This window comes from Typopeltis vanoorti, chromosome 1, assembly GCF_054136105.1.
Source record: "Typopeltis vanoorti isolate ZY-2024b chromosome 1, IOZ_Tvanoo_1.0, whole genome shotgun sequence".
Lineage (NCBI taxonomy): Eukaryota > Metazoa > Arthropoda > Arachnida > Uropygi > Thelyphonidae > Typopeltis > Typopeltis vanoorti.
Window position 1 is genome coordinate 94,296,919 of NC_143549.1, and position 15,776 is coordinate 94,312,694.

Here is a 15,776-nt window from a genome sequence, read left to right on the forward strand (position 1 = left end):
GACAGAAATGATTAACCGTGAAGTAAACAAGAAATAAAACAATTGCCATAAATCTACGCAATTCACTGTTGTGAAAATTTTTTTTTTAAATTTTAAATCAAGATGTTTGGAAACGTATTTGAACATCTAATATGTAATGCGATTTTCCTTCAATTAAACAGATAACCAAAGGACAATTTATACGCATAATATCTAGAAGGAGCACAGAGTTATTCTAAAGGCTGAGTTAACATTCATTTCTCACATTACCGTTTCCATAGTAATCGCAATTACTGTTGCTATGGTTATTCCAAAGGCCATTGTTAACGATTGCAGTCATTATCTTTGGTTAATGGTATAACAAAAGTACTCTCATTTGAACATTTATTGCCTTTCTTAATTGAGCAAAAAGACATTACGAAAGCATTTTAGGATAATAATGATCACTGAGATAAGAAATAGCTGTTTTATACCGAGTTACCAAAATATTACTGCTCTATTTCATCTAAACGGCAGAATCGATTATTTGAGCATTTGGTTGCAGTTTCGCTTTTTACTAACGAGAGTGTCTTAGAGCAAATGACTCCACTTACTAGCTGGTGATTTCAATGGACTGACGTATCATCTATAAGACAAGCTCTCTTACTATACTTCAAGTCCTGTGTTCCGTTTTATGTTTGTTTACGGATTCAGCATTTCAGGAGGGAAGTTTCCATAATTTTAATTTTTCTAATTGTCCATATCGATGGAAAATATGCCTGGCTTAGAAGAAAGTGAAGCATCGGAATTGTGTTGTTTCCAAATACAAATCGTAATGAGGTTCACAATGGAAATTTCCCAGATTTATCTTTCGTCGGCCATTACTTAATCTTATATTATATCGCTATGTGTATGCAGTTTAAATCCGATTATCTTTATAATACGAAGATTTCCATTCCATGGCTTTGACTTTTTCCTGGTATGGATTAGAGATTATCGTACTTGATTTAACTCAATCCGCGAATCAGCAAACAGCTCACTTTTCCAATAATGGACGGAACACGTAACTGCTGCTGCTGCTATTGCAAGAAATGCTATCTCCACCGTAGAAAGGCAGAGAGTTATAAAATTTTATGTATCTTGGGATTCGGAGCGGCATTGGATTTATGTTTGGTTCCGAAGTACTGAGGAAATAAATAGGAAAGCATTTTACGACGTTATGGAACAATCTAAACATGGCGAGTGGCGTACCTCAATATCCTTCCTTTTGTAGACTGAGAAAAGATGGGATTCTCGTGTCTAAATTTCCCGCGTGTCCTTTAATTCCTTCTCACTTAAACGTTGCAAAAAATCGGATGTGCTTTCATTAGAACAGCGGCAATTTTATATTCTTATCACTTTATACAGTTATTTTGTCATAATAATTCAGGTGGAACAAACTGAATTTAAATAACATGGTACTCTTCCCCCCCCCCCCCCCCCCATCGTCCTGGAGCAGTTTGTTATTTTATGGATAAAGTATATATCAAGTAAAATAAAACATTTAATCATTTCGGTCCCCTCTCCTCAACGATTATTGTGCAGTTCCATAAAATTTCGAGTACTAGAAAGAACAAATCGAAATTTATTCATATTACTTACAATTTACAAATTTATACATAAAGGTTATAAGTTACAAAGGTGCTTTCTTGTGAAGTCAGAAAACATTTGTTTACTAGACAAAATGCAATTGAAGCAACGTTGATTTCCCTCAAAAATGAGCATTGATCAATAAACACAGTGGTAAACAAACCAGGAACACGAACCTATTCGCTGGTGGGATCAGTCAGTAATTTAATTTTGGAAATTAAATTTTGGGAATATAAGAGCAAGTTTTCTAGTGTTCCGTAAAGAAGGTCAGCTATGATATCTAAATTATAAATCGGAGCGAAGAGTCAAATTGACGTTGCTAGAGAATTATATATTCAACATTAGATTCAATATTAGATAGATCTTTGATGCATCCATTATTTATTCTGGAATACTACCTCCATTAAGCAAATCATCTGCAATGGTTCAAGAGCGCATATTTATCATTGTAAATAGAGCTTTTGCAAATAGCCTGGAGTTCCCTTTCGAGCAACCGATAACCTCCTTAAAGCATTATACGATAAAGTCATTTTCTACAACTAACCTCAAGCAACTAAACGCAATATCGGGAATGATAAACATGTTCGATATTCACTTAGTTTCCGATTAATGGTTTAGAATGAATAAACATGATTGATATTCAGTCGTAGTTTGTATTTGAATGGATTATACTATACATCATTTACTGAAGTTAGTACTTTAGAGACATAAAATAAAGGCGGTGTTTTAACTTTTTATCAATTAAAATATTTATTTTAATATTTAGAAGTTATGCATAAGAATAAATGTTATGCTATATAATTATCTTGGATTACATAAGAGGGGATGCTGCATAATGTTTAAATTCATGCAGTATGGTATGTGTCATCCTGTTTTATATATTTCTTTAGCACAGTACTAATCATTTGTAGTTTGCATTGAATGGAAGGATTGTTTACCAAGTTTGTGAGATAAAAATAGTTGCAGTAATTGTTCACATGCGCAATATATATTTAGTTCATCGGCTACATATTTAACCTTTGATTTACACCGTAGACTTGTGCAAAAGTGCAGTGTGAATGAAAATCGTGTAAATGGAGACTAACATTTGTGTAGATAATGAGGGTAAAAGGTTTCGCAGCACTCAATTAAAATATTCACATATTTTTAAAAAATTAATTTAACACTTTATTTATATATAGATATATAAACAAAATTTAAGGATAATAAATCACTCTGTAAAACAAAACAAATAATAAACAAATTATGAAATAAATTATAAACTATAAAACAAATTATAATTATGGATGTACAGTATATACTATACATCATTGTTCGCTATACAGTATAGCGATTATTGAACAATTGTGTCATATTATTTTCAAACAATTTACATTAGTAAATAGTTATAATTATAATAGATACTTTAAATCTATTCTATATTATAGTCTACACATAGTATAGAATATGATGTTACGTTACGGCTGAATTATTACATCTAAAATTGCACACGTCATGCATATTTTCGATGTTGCAAAACCGAAATCGTGCAATTTGTAGTGCGAAGGAATGTTGTATTAAAATACTACTCACTAAGTGTAGATTAGATTATTATCTAGACTATATGACTATAGTTCTTAAGATATTATTATCTGATATAAATATTAAACAGATTTGAAGTTTACTTCGTACAAATATAAAACAAAAAGTATTATCTATTACCTAAATATTATGTTCTTCCTTATTAGATATAAATATAATTATTAACGAATATATAAAAAATGGAGGTATTAACTTTTTTAAAATTTAAATTAACACTTTCAAAATATTCAGGGGAAAAAACAAAAATTGTTCGGCAATATAATTTTAGGAGCCTCCGTACCTCAGTTGGTATAAACGAAGCCCTTTGGTCGGAAAGACCTAGGTTCGATTCCAGTCCATGGCGTGAGGAACCTTTATCTGGTCTCTTTTGACTAAAGGTGAGTTAGCCGGTCTCATACGGAGGTAGAGCGTTTTTTTCTCCCGGAAAAAGGTTTTTTTTTGTCCCTCAAAACAGACAAACCGGCCAGTAAAACACACGCAATTTACAGACAAGAATATTTAGAGGCATAGTGGAGACCACCTTCTCCTCGAGCTACGGTTGAGAGGTAAAAGGATACTTGGAAGGCCTGTTAAAGCCACTGATGGATGGAATATAATTTCATAACCATATTGCATGAACATCAAACGATGTCCAGTATATCTCATCAGCAACAGTGACAAGACACCGATTCTTAAAGGTCATATTTCAATGGAATGTTGAATATGCAATACTAGTATACTCTGTGTATGTTTTACAATTAATAACATTTTCAACGAAATATGTTTTGTTTGTTTTTCTCCTGCAGCTCAGATGAGATACGTTTACTTAAAATACGGTGAAAAGTTCAAGAAAAACTCTAAATTCTTTGTATAATTTTATTTCGTAACATTTATGTAAGTAGTTTCTATCCAACGAAAGGTTCTAAACTTATCGTATCATGGTCGGAATAAGGATTTTTATTTTATTTTTATTATTTTTCACATAATTTGCATATCCTTTTCTTCTCTCTCTCTCTCTCTCTCTCTCTCTCTCTCTCTCTCTCTCTCTCTATATATATATATATATATATATATATATATATATATATATATATATATATATATATATATATATATATATATATATATATATATATATATATATATATATATATATATATAGAAAGTTTTTTACCTTGGGTATCTTATATATATATATATCTTATTATTATTATTCTTTCCCTCCTCTTTTACCTTGCGGTATCGAGGATTTTATATATATAACCCCTACAGTATCTCGAGGATAAGGTGATTAGCCCTGTTCCCCCCCCCCCCCCTCCCTGTGCGTCCTATGTCTGTAGATGCGTGTGTTCACGAGCCTGTTTGCCTGGGAGACGAATAATCCGAGTTTCCAGGTGAAAAAACCCCTTCCTCCCTATGACACCGGAACAGAGAACAGAGGACTTTGTTACAAGACAGGAATGTACTCTGGTAAAATTAAAATTTAATATGTTATCCGGGAGAATGGAAGGAAATCAGTGTTTAAGGCAAAGCCATCGGAAAGAATTCAATATCAAAAGTTTCTTGAATGAAGAAGAAGAATGAAATGTACTTAATGGAATGTACTTTCATCAGCAAAAATAAGAATATCATTTGAGGTTAGTGAGACAGAGGAAAGCCCTGGGACACTCCAAAATCAGCGGAAGAATCAGAAAAGAGAAAGCTATCCACCATGATACAAAAAAAAAAAAGAGAGAGAGAAAGAAACGGATTATTAAGTTTTCTGACTGTTTTTTGTTCAGAAAAAACTTACAGAGTTTTAATTTCTAGGTTCATCACATAATGCTGGATCCGATTGGGATCAGCAGGTCCTGACGTGTGTGGAAAGGAGACGCCCTGAAGTCATGTCGCTAGGAGTAATCGTAATGTCAATGGATACGAATTTAGTGTGACGGGTAAGACATTACATGTGAGAAGAAACTTGATAAGGTGATGATTTAAGTTCTTTACAGGAGGTGATCTGTATAAAATATATGGATGGAGAACTTGTTGATGAGATCACAGTGTTGAGAGAATGGAGAGGTTTTTGATATTCTGGTTGGTAGATGGACAATTTGTGTTATATCTTTCATCATCATCATCATCACTGGCTCTAACAAGCACGTAAGTGCCCACGAATTTCCAAGTTGCATTGGATTTTGTATCCGTAATTTAAGGACAAGGTGGTTAATCCTGTATCTATAAGTATTTTTGTAGATACAGGAATACTTGTTGTGAGGGACGAAAATACACGGGGGTAAAACTCTTCCACCTGCGTATGAGACCGGTTGACTCACTTTCAGTTAAAAAGCTTCGATAAAGGTTCTTCGCGTTACTGACGGGAATCGAACCCAGGTCTTTTCGACCAAAGCGCTTCGTTTATACCACCTGAGCTACGGAGGCTCTTGTTATATCTTTACTTTCAGCAAATATCTTAGCACTTATTCCAGCTTGAAGTCGGTGAAATGGGAAAAATGAAGTAATCTGGAATTGTGGACATTAGTTACCATTGAAGATGACCACTGTTTGGATAATTGGACTGCAGAAAATCATGTTTCAGGATAAAAACTTAAAGGGACCAGGGTGATTTTCGGAATTGGGGGTGGGTAGAGTAGAGTAGAGAAAGTAGATGCTTGTTATGGAATGGGGAAAGGAAACCAGAGAAGGTTAAAGAGAGAGGATGATTCTGGAATCTTTGGCTCTCAGACATGACATTTCAAACAAAATATCAGACCATAAAATGCGCAGGTTAATATGCCTGTGAATTTTTACGCTCTTATATCACTGATCCACCCTTCTGGAGAAAAGAATCATAAATGTAATTTGAATGTGATTATACAAGTTAAAATGTGCAATATTTGTTGTAGATGAAGATTGAGATCCAAGCAGAAGCGGCAACTCAGATCTGAATGCTTGTAAGATGTATTGAGCATCATTTTTACCACAAATGGTTGTAAAATTGATACGGAAATAAATTTTTGGATGGAATTTTATTTATGAGGTTTATATATTTGCTTTGTCTGTGTGGTTAGCAAGTGGTTACGCGCTCCGCAACCATATGCCTGGGAAAGGAGTGTCCTGCGTTCGATTCTCGTCGCTGACGTGAGAAGTTCAGGATCTTTCTCAGACATAGCTAAGTTAGCCGGTTTTGGGCGTGGACTGCAGTTTTTCTCCCCAGTTTATCTGAGGTTTTTCCTCCCGCAAAGCAGGCCAACCGGTCTTAAGACCACAACGCTACACAGACAATTATATGGTTGAGCGTGGGGGTAACGACCGCACCTCGTAGTGGGTTATGAAACCCAAAAAATGGGACGCCAAGGCCCTACATAGGGCTGTGGTACAGAAGAAGAAGAAGAAGATATATTTCCTTTATTTTTGAATAAGTGTTTCTTAATTGAAGCGATATTGTAATTGCTTTTTTCCTATCCATGGTTGGGGTAAGATATAACCAATGTATACATAATGTGAGCTTATTGATATTCTTGGAAACGTCTTTCATTAAAAAAAATACTCAATCTTACTTATTTTCAATAATATCGCTTACATACAACCCTCGTACTTTGGGGAAGAGATTAAAGCACAGCAGGATTATGCGGAAGCCTATTAGAGATGACGCATTATCATGAAAATAGGAGAAATACAAGAGAATATCATGAAATATCATGCAAATAGGAGAACTTCCTATTCTGGAGACTCAATATGGCCATCGATCACTTCAGGCCTCCAATCATCAAGTTAGTGATGTTTAATCAGGCAATGAAAGCCACTTAATAGTTCTTCTGGTTGGCATTTCTTTCAACTAAAAAGGCATCCCTTTGCAATGAAACATTCGTTGATTTTGCCAGAGCCCCTTTAATGATAAGAATGCATGGTTGACATGTAGCTTTTTTAAAGACTTTTAGTAAAGATTTTTTAAAATCTGAATTTATTTTTATGTACTTCAACTTGAAAGCATTAATATAGCTGTGTACATAAAACGACGACTTTTTTTTTCATACTGTTATCTACTGAATATAAGCTTAACTCAAATCTTAGGGCATTATTGGTGTGTTATAAAGACAGATATATGAAGAATAATATAGGAGGAAAATTCGGCCATACCTTTTTTGGCTGTCTTCTTATCCCGGCGAAATTCATTCATCTGCTGTTAAGCTGTTAAAGGAAAGGGGGTTTGAAAAAAACTGGGGGTAAAGCAATGTGGGAGAATTATTTGAAAAACCCAGGATTTTTTAATATATATAATATTATTATTATTAAGAGTGAGCAGAGAGCGCTTTCGGAGGGGGAGTGAAAGAAGGATCTGAAATAAAAACTATTTTTTCCAGAAGGGTCACTGAGCTCGTGGGAGAAAGTGGAGGCTATGTCATGCTGGCTTGGTATATCTGTATTGTATTGGAGTCGTGACCTAATTTTTATGTTATGGAGCTTCCGACTCTCGTAGATTATGTAGGGTCGGTGGACGTTTATTGAGGTTAGCCCTAAAATGTGACTTCCACCGACCCTGGGGAGATGATTTCACGGAAATCATCTTCCCCATGCCTTCAAAAGTCTCAGTATAAAATTTCGTCTCATTCTGTTTATTGGATTTTCCACTTATTGTGGAAAATTTTCTGAATAAAGTAATATTCTTGTCTTTTTTAGGAATTAAACCCCTTCGTTTTAATTCGAAATTGAGGTAGCAGACAGGAGACTCCCATTGAATTACTACCTATGGTTGGTTAAATAACCTTGAAACTCTACTTTAGAGCCGAAGCATGGAAATTTTAAAGCCACTGTTCCACTACGCTGACATGTGTAAATGAGAACTGAAATTTACCGGACAAAAATACTTGCCACCTACATCTCACTCATTCTAGTTTGAAAAACCAATCTCACACTTTTTAAGCGAGATAAGAGAGAGAAAAACATATTGTTTCAGCAAGCAAATTTTTTCCAAGGCAGGAAAATACGTCAACTGAGTTAATAATAAATAACTTGCGGTACTTACAGACTTTTAAGACTCATGAACTACCTAAACTGGCTTTCGTAATAATAATTTCAACGATGAAGTAATCGGTTAGTCTTATTTTATGCCTAAATACGAATGTGTGCTGAAAAGTCGTGATAATCATCATGAAGGAATTGAGACAAAACCATGTAACTTACACATTATTCTACATATTCCACACTAAGTGTTATGCACTTGTTACAACGCTGCTGCGTCATTTGCAATCCTCTGAGAAAAAAAAATCGTTTCCTTGTTACACAAACCAGTGCTCAGCTACAGATATGACTTCATCTGTGGTAAATTTTGTTACTTTCAGGTGTTTCTTTAAATTTGGAATAGGAACTAGTCAGATGGGGCCACGTCTGGCGAATACGGTGGGTGAGGCAGACATTAAAAGATCAAGTCGTGTATTGTCTGTTGTTTCATGAGCAGTGCGAGCAAGTGAGTTGTCCTACAAAAGCAACACGCCTCTGCTCAGTTATCAGCGGCGTTTTTCCTTCAGTACCTTCTTCAATTCTTTCAGTGCTGCTGAATAAACTGCTGTTTTAAAAGTTTCACATTTTTTCAGGTACGTGATAAGGATTACACCATCCATACCGCAAAAGACAATGACAAGAACCTTCTCTGGTGAATATTGGGTTCGGAACTTCTTTGACCGTGGATAACCTTGTTTGATCTCTGGATCATAGTGATGAAGCCATGTTTCGTCAACAGTCACAATACGAGCCAAAATATTTCCTCCTGATTTCTTAAAATCACCCAAAATTACTTGAGATGATAGCACAAGTTCTCTCTCTCTTTTTGTCGGCATTCAAACATTTGGGGGGATCTACTGAGAGCTTCTGAACGTCCAGAGTTTGGGGGATAATGATCCAACTCGTTCCCTGGATATCCCCAGAGTCTTTGCAATGTTTGTGGCTGTATTTGTCTATCCTCAAGGATCATGGCATACATTGCATCGATGTTTTCAGCTGTGATCGCTGTGGAAGGTCTTCCTGACCTAGGGGCATCTGTTGTCTCAGGCTGCTCAGTTCAAAAGTTGGCCACCCATCTTGAAACTGTTGGATATGTCGAGGTACACTCCCGTAAATTCTCTCACAAAGAGTGGCGAATCTTAGTTGTGGACTTTTCTTCCAGCACGAAAAAGGTGATCACGGCTCGCACCTCTGTGTATTCGAATTTCTTCAAAACACTCTGATATGTCTTGTTATATATCTTAAAAGAAAAGAAAAAATATTACAATTTGATGAAACATGAGGGTTAAAAGGTCCTAAGATGTGTTCTTTTTTCTGGTTATATCAGTCGCTTTAATATCACTTTTTTTCTAGGTGTTTATCAGAACCTTTCACCCCCTACCTTCCTATATATATATTATATTTTGTGTGTGTGTGTGTGTGTGTGTGTGTGTGTGTGTGTGTGTGTGTGTGTGTGTGTGTGTGTGTGTGTGTGTGTGTGTGTGTGTGTAATTTCGAACTTTTCCGGAAAGCTTTGTGATCACCGTATGAGACCAACTCACCACGATCAGCAAAGGTCATTTGCGTCGAACTCCCCTTTGGCTGAAAAGACCAGGTTCAAATTCTTCTAGGGTACGAGATTCGAACCACGGTTTAATTGTGGATTCATTGTGGCCATCATTTATAAACTGCTTTATCAAACCAGTCTCAGTGGTAAATAACTAGTAAAGCACTTATTTCAACCCATTATAGTTTAGTTATGAATGGCCTTTAGTTATAAAGAGCCTCTATCTCGAAAAAAAACAACAACTCATATTTTGAAATATCTTACTATTGGAAACGTGTTTTATTTCTTTAATACTCCTTAAAGTATAGATTATAGCTTGTAACGCTTCGAAGTCCAATGAGATTTCTTCCATAATCTTTTCCGATATACAACTGACCAACAGCTGAATTTGTTTTGCAAACAGTCGGCTTTTACATGTGCTGTGTTTCATTTTTCATGAATTTTGGCAAGAATTTTTTTTCAACACTCACTTCTGATATAATCGGTCTCAAGTCGAAGTTGTAATTAATGCATTTCTGTATTAATTACAATGATACATATTGAAAACTGGGGTCTTCTCTGTCGTCGTATACAATTTTAAGTTAAAAGTGAGAGTAGAGTTGAAAACCTGAACTGCAGCAAAATCGAATCTTGTGATTAACAATGTTAATCACAAGATTCAATTGTGGACAGCCCGAAATAACCAAAGTATAGTAAATATGGACATACCCCCCCCCCACACACACAGTTTAAATATAAATCGAAAGGGATAGGCATTTCTATTTCTCGATTTATAAATAAATCAGTATTTATCTCTTGGAGCAAACTCCATAATTTTCCAAAATGTCCACTTTGTTATTGAAGATAACTTAAGGTAAAAGTTAGAAAAGTTTTAAGATTTAAGAAAATAAAATAACCTTAATAATATAACTGAAAGCAGTGAACTATAGTGGTGGATTTATGTTCTTTTTTCCCCATCATAACATACCAACTTTGAAAAGAAGAATAAAAGAAAACCAGATCAGGTTCAACAAATGCTCGCTTTTGGTAAAATATTGATCGTAGTTTAAACGCCCTCTGAATAATGTATTGAGAAATAGTTTTCCACTAAACAAGCAAAAACACGCTCATACGTTCCATAAATTCAAAACTAACACATGCTTCTTTTCTTGGCAGATTTCTCAGGAGTTTAAGTGAGGAACAAGCGGATGACATACGAGTAAAGAATAAGGAGATGATCGAAGGCAAAGAGTAATTTGAAATTTAGAACTTAACGGGAGTAAATATTTGTCAAACACTTTTCCGCTGGTATCAAAATACAGCTCACAGCTGTTATCCCACATGGTGGGAGTAAGTAAAGTGGTTTACTTGGCACCATTTTTCTTTGAAATTTGCCTCAAACATCTTGCGATTTTGAACGACCTTCATTTAGATCCCCAGAAAGCGAAACACATCTCGTGATTTAACAGAGTTTTGTCAAACCCTTAAATAGAAGCAAATAACGTCGATAGAATTTAAATTAAGGTAATTTAAATAGGATACCGATCTGAGACTGATTGCAAATAAAACGCATATGGAAATTGTAATCAGAATCTATAATTCGCAGTTCAGTTTGAAATATGGAAAGAATATAACAGATATTTATTATGCATATTCAAAATTTCACTTCAGAGAAAAACATTGCGTATAAAATTCTAAATTTTGTTGTAAATTTAAACTACAACAATAGCAAGTATTTTTCACCTCAGAATAATTTTATTAATAGTCATCGGCACCGTAATGGTCAATATATCGTAAAAAATGCATGATGTTAATTCATAATATTTTACATGTTTTTCATGATTCTTATTCAATTTGTTATTAATGCTTTTTTTTTTTTTTTCATTTCACAATCAGGAGCCTAAAAATAATTCGCCTTAGGTGAATCACATAGCGACTATCACTATGTTACTCCATTTAAACTGATCCTTGTGACAATCCGTCCTCTCACCTTGAATATGTTGGTTTGTGCTAAATCAACATTACTACAACCTCTCTTCGTTTTAATCTGAAACTGAGTTACCTCTTCTCATACGGAAGTAGTAGGATTTTTCTCTGGAGCTAACTTAAGTTTCTCATCCCACGAAACAAACGAACCAGCTGGAGAACACATTATTATCAGACATAACACTCGCCTCGTGGTCCAAGTTCTCCTTTTGCCACAATTCCATTCAAATGGAATCAAACCTTTTGTGCTGTATTTGAAGCAACTAGATTTTGCTTTCACATGATAATATTCAGTTTTGACTTGAGATGCAATTACAAACTTTTTTTTTACGCGCACGGCAGTGTTGGCATGGGAAAGACAAAGTTTTCCCATGCCAGTACTTTTCCAGTACTTTATTAAATTTTAAATTTATTAGTTATATACTACTACTACTAATCTTCTACTACGCGTTATTCCCGCTTCCCATGCAGGGTCCGCGTGTTACTTTTAGATGCGACTTCTTGTTAGTACTACTCCCAACCTACCCGTCGCCTGGTCTGTCGCTGGGGGGGGGGGATATATTTTTAATTGTAGAGGCGTATGTTCATGGGGCCGGTTTGCCTGTTTTGCGGGATGAAAAACGCCAGATAAACTGGCGGAAAAAACCCTACTGACAGCGCCCAAGACCGGCTAACTTGGCTATGCCTGAGGAAGATCCTCAAATTCCTCACGTCTACAACGGGAATCGAACCTGGGACACTCTTTCCCCAGGCATATGGTTGCGAAGCGTAAAGCCACTAGGCTAACCACGCGGTCACTACTATTACTAATAATAATAAGCTAACTCCTTTTATTTCCTTACAGTGAAAATCATTGGTAACCAATCAGAGACAACTGGCCCATGACTATCACTAATTATAATCGGCATCCGATGAAAAGAACAGCAAACAAGTACTGCCCTCTCTTGGTATCTAATCCTAACAGGATATGTTACTTATCTGAAATAATGTGGGTTCTACAATCGATTTTCTTGAGTTTACGGGACGAAAAGCCCGAGTTTCTGGGGGAAAAAATCCACTCGCCCGTGCCAGAGATCAACTAACTCGGGAATCGATCGAATAAAGGCTTAGGAAAAGTTCCTTCAGTTGGCGACTAGACTTTGAACTATAAATCTGTCTTCGGGTGGCCTAGCGCGGAGGATGCGTCACTTCCACTGAGATACAGAGGCTTCTAGTTATATAATTGAAAGTACAATCATTCATACGTAAATTGATGAAAAGCAGAATTTGTATAGTATGTATAGATAATTTATATTTATACACTGATATTTATAGACATTTGTTTATATTCTTTAGTATTTACAAGTGCATTTTCTATTTCGGTATTTATGTGTGTGTTATTTTTCATTTGATATTTTTCTCCACCAACAATACTTAGATCATATTTTAGTAACATGCGTTCAGGCTAACCCAACCCACAAGATGAAAATTTATTGAAAAACAAGATGAGAGGGGATAAGAATGCAACAGCTTAAATAGCTCCCCCCCCACACACACCAAGAGAAAGGTTCCAAAATCTTAATTGAAGGCGATTGCTGGTTCTGTTCAAGAATCTTTTCCAGGGCTTAGCAGGGTGCACACAACTGAGCAAACTGTTTATTAGTTAGAATTCATCTTCTTACTCGAATAATAGACTATTTACGGAACCATACTTATTAGATTGTTTACAAAATGTTCCCCCCAAAATCTTTATTTATGAGACAAACTTTACGTGATACTGTTGTTGTACGCCAAGAAGTACGTCTGGACGCCAAGAAGCTTGATCAGAGATTTCCAAGTGAAGGTGATTCATCCAGTCTCTTGATATGTTTTTTTTTTCTTTCCCGGAAACTCGGGCTCTTACTTCCGTCGAATATACACGAGAATACAATGTAATATACACCCCCCCCCCATATCCTGAAATGATGGCTACAGATCATGGTGCTTTAACGACTTATACGTACTGCTGATTATGATGATTATCTGCATGCACAAGTTGTATTCAAGTGTCTGAACGAGAACATCACTTGCAATTAATTTGTTTTGATTTATTTTACAGTTAACTTAATTGTTTTGCTTAGTTATTTAATATATTTGTTTAGTTCGTCAAATGATGCATAAACACATCACCTTATTTTGCAATTGTATGAATGAACTATCAGCTAAATCAGCTAACGCCTTTTTTTTACTCCCGTATACGGGAGTAGGCGAGGTCATTTAGCCCTATCTAACTTTTGGAAACTGAGTGGGCAGTTCAATCTCCACTGGTACCCAATCAGAGACAGATGGCCCAAGGCTATCACTAATTAAGCGGTACGCAGTGAAGAGAGACGGCTCAAATGTGCCGCCATCTCGTGGTCCCTGACCCTAACACAATATATTTAATGTCTGAAATAATGTGGGTTCTACGGTCGATTTTCTTGAGTTTACAGGACGAAAAACCCGAGTTTCCAGGAGGAAAAACCTGCTTGCCCATGCCAGAGATCGACTAACTTGGGAACCGGTCGAAAAAAGGCTTAGAAAAATTTCCTCTAGTCGCCGACTAGACTCGAAACCAAGTCTTCCTTCGTGCGGCCAAGCGCGGCGGTGTGCAAACGCCACATCCGCTGAGCTACACAGGCTCATGAATGAACTAACTAATACTTATTTATCATTAGAAGGAAAATAACAAGAAGTCAGGTTGCTTTTAGACTCAACGAAATAAATACTCGCAACTGCAATTCAAAGACATTGGATTCTTGATTTCCCTTCAATTTCGATACTTTCGTGAGTTGGTACATTTTGTATTATAAAAAATAAATAAATAAATAAAAAAAACATACGATCGAATTTTTCATCATGTGAAAGAAATAACAACAATAGCCAATATATTGTCGTTATTCTTTAAGTGACTACCATATTCGTTTTCATTTGTTTCCTGGATAGCACTGAAGAGTCAAATAAGACCGGCGAAATTCCCCAGGGATGAACGTTGCGCACAACAGTGATTTTTTCACATTTCTCTGTTTCCACCAAGTGGAAAGAATATCCGGGCTTGAGGGATAAACTAGTTTGGCAAGTTTATCCATCTGAGGGATTGACAGTTAGCTGTGTCAACGTTAGAAGGGCAAAAGAAAGAGAAAGGAAGGGATTTCGTTTTGGTGACTGCACGTGACACACGTCTTGACGGTAAATGGAGAGAACTGCTAAGAGAGAGAGAGAGAGAGAGAGAGAGAGAGGAGGACATCATTATCGTTCCAGACATTAGATTCGGAGCCTGATAAGTTTATTAAGTAGGAGGCAAAGCGTCGGCAGTCGCATTTCCTGTTGTCTGGCCATCACTTTCGTTTTTTTTTTTTGTTTTTTTTTTCTAATTCCATATGCTCGGCTTTAGTCTGGAAATACCCTCGGTAGCGAAAAAGGAAATTCTTGTTAAAGTAGAATACAAGGAGATCAGAAAAGAGCACCAAACAGTAAACTAAGAATATAAATAAATAAAGTAAAGTAAAATTGAGAAGAGAGAGAGAGAGAGAGAGAGAGAGAGAGAGAGAGAGAGAGAGAGAGAGAGAGAATACAAAACATAAGAAAAAGTTGAAGTGAAATGAGGTGGGAAAGAGAGCGAAAAATGTGAATAAAAAATTAAAAATGAATACATGATTGTTTCGATTACGTCAAGGCATCAAACCAAAGAGTCTACTATGACTTTTAATTACCTGCTTTGGGTGATCGTCGGCTATTTTTTTTGTGGGGATTAACCAGTATGTCGACATTAAGTTGGGCACCTTCACTTTCTGATGAGTCTAGCCAAATCCCCCTTCTGTTAAAATTCTCTTATAAAGTTTTCTTGCATTCCAAACGCGATTCGAAGCCAGAACTTTCCAACTAAATCGCGCCATGGCAAATAAAAAGGGGAGGGAGAAGTAACAGACTGTAAAAACATCAAAATAGATCGAAATAGTATAGCGAAAGAAAATGTTAAATGAAATTTCTCACTTTGCTACGTTTCCTGCATTTAATGTGACAGCTGAAATATTTGAATGCTTTTGCGGTTAGAAAGAAGACAGAAAAGTAATCCATAAATGAAAATACATAATTTTTAAAACTGTACGTCTTTCATTTACGAAATTCATACATGTAGCAG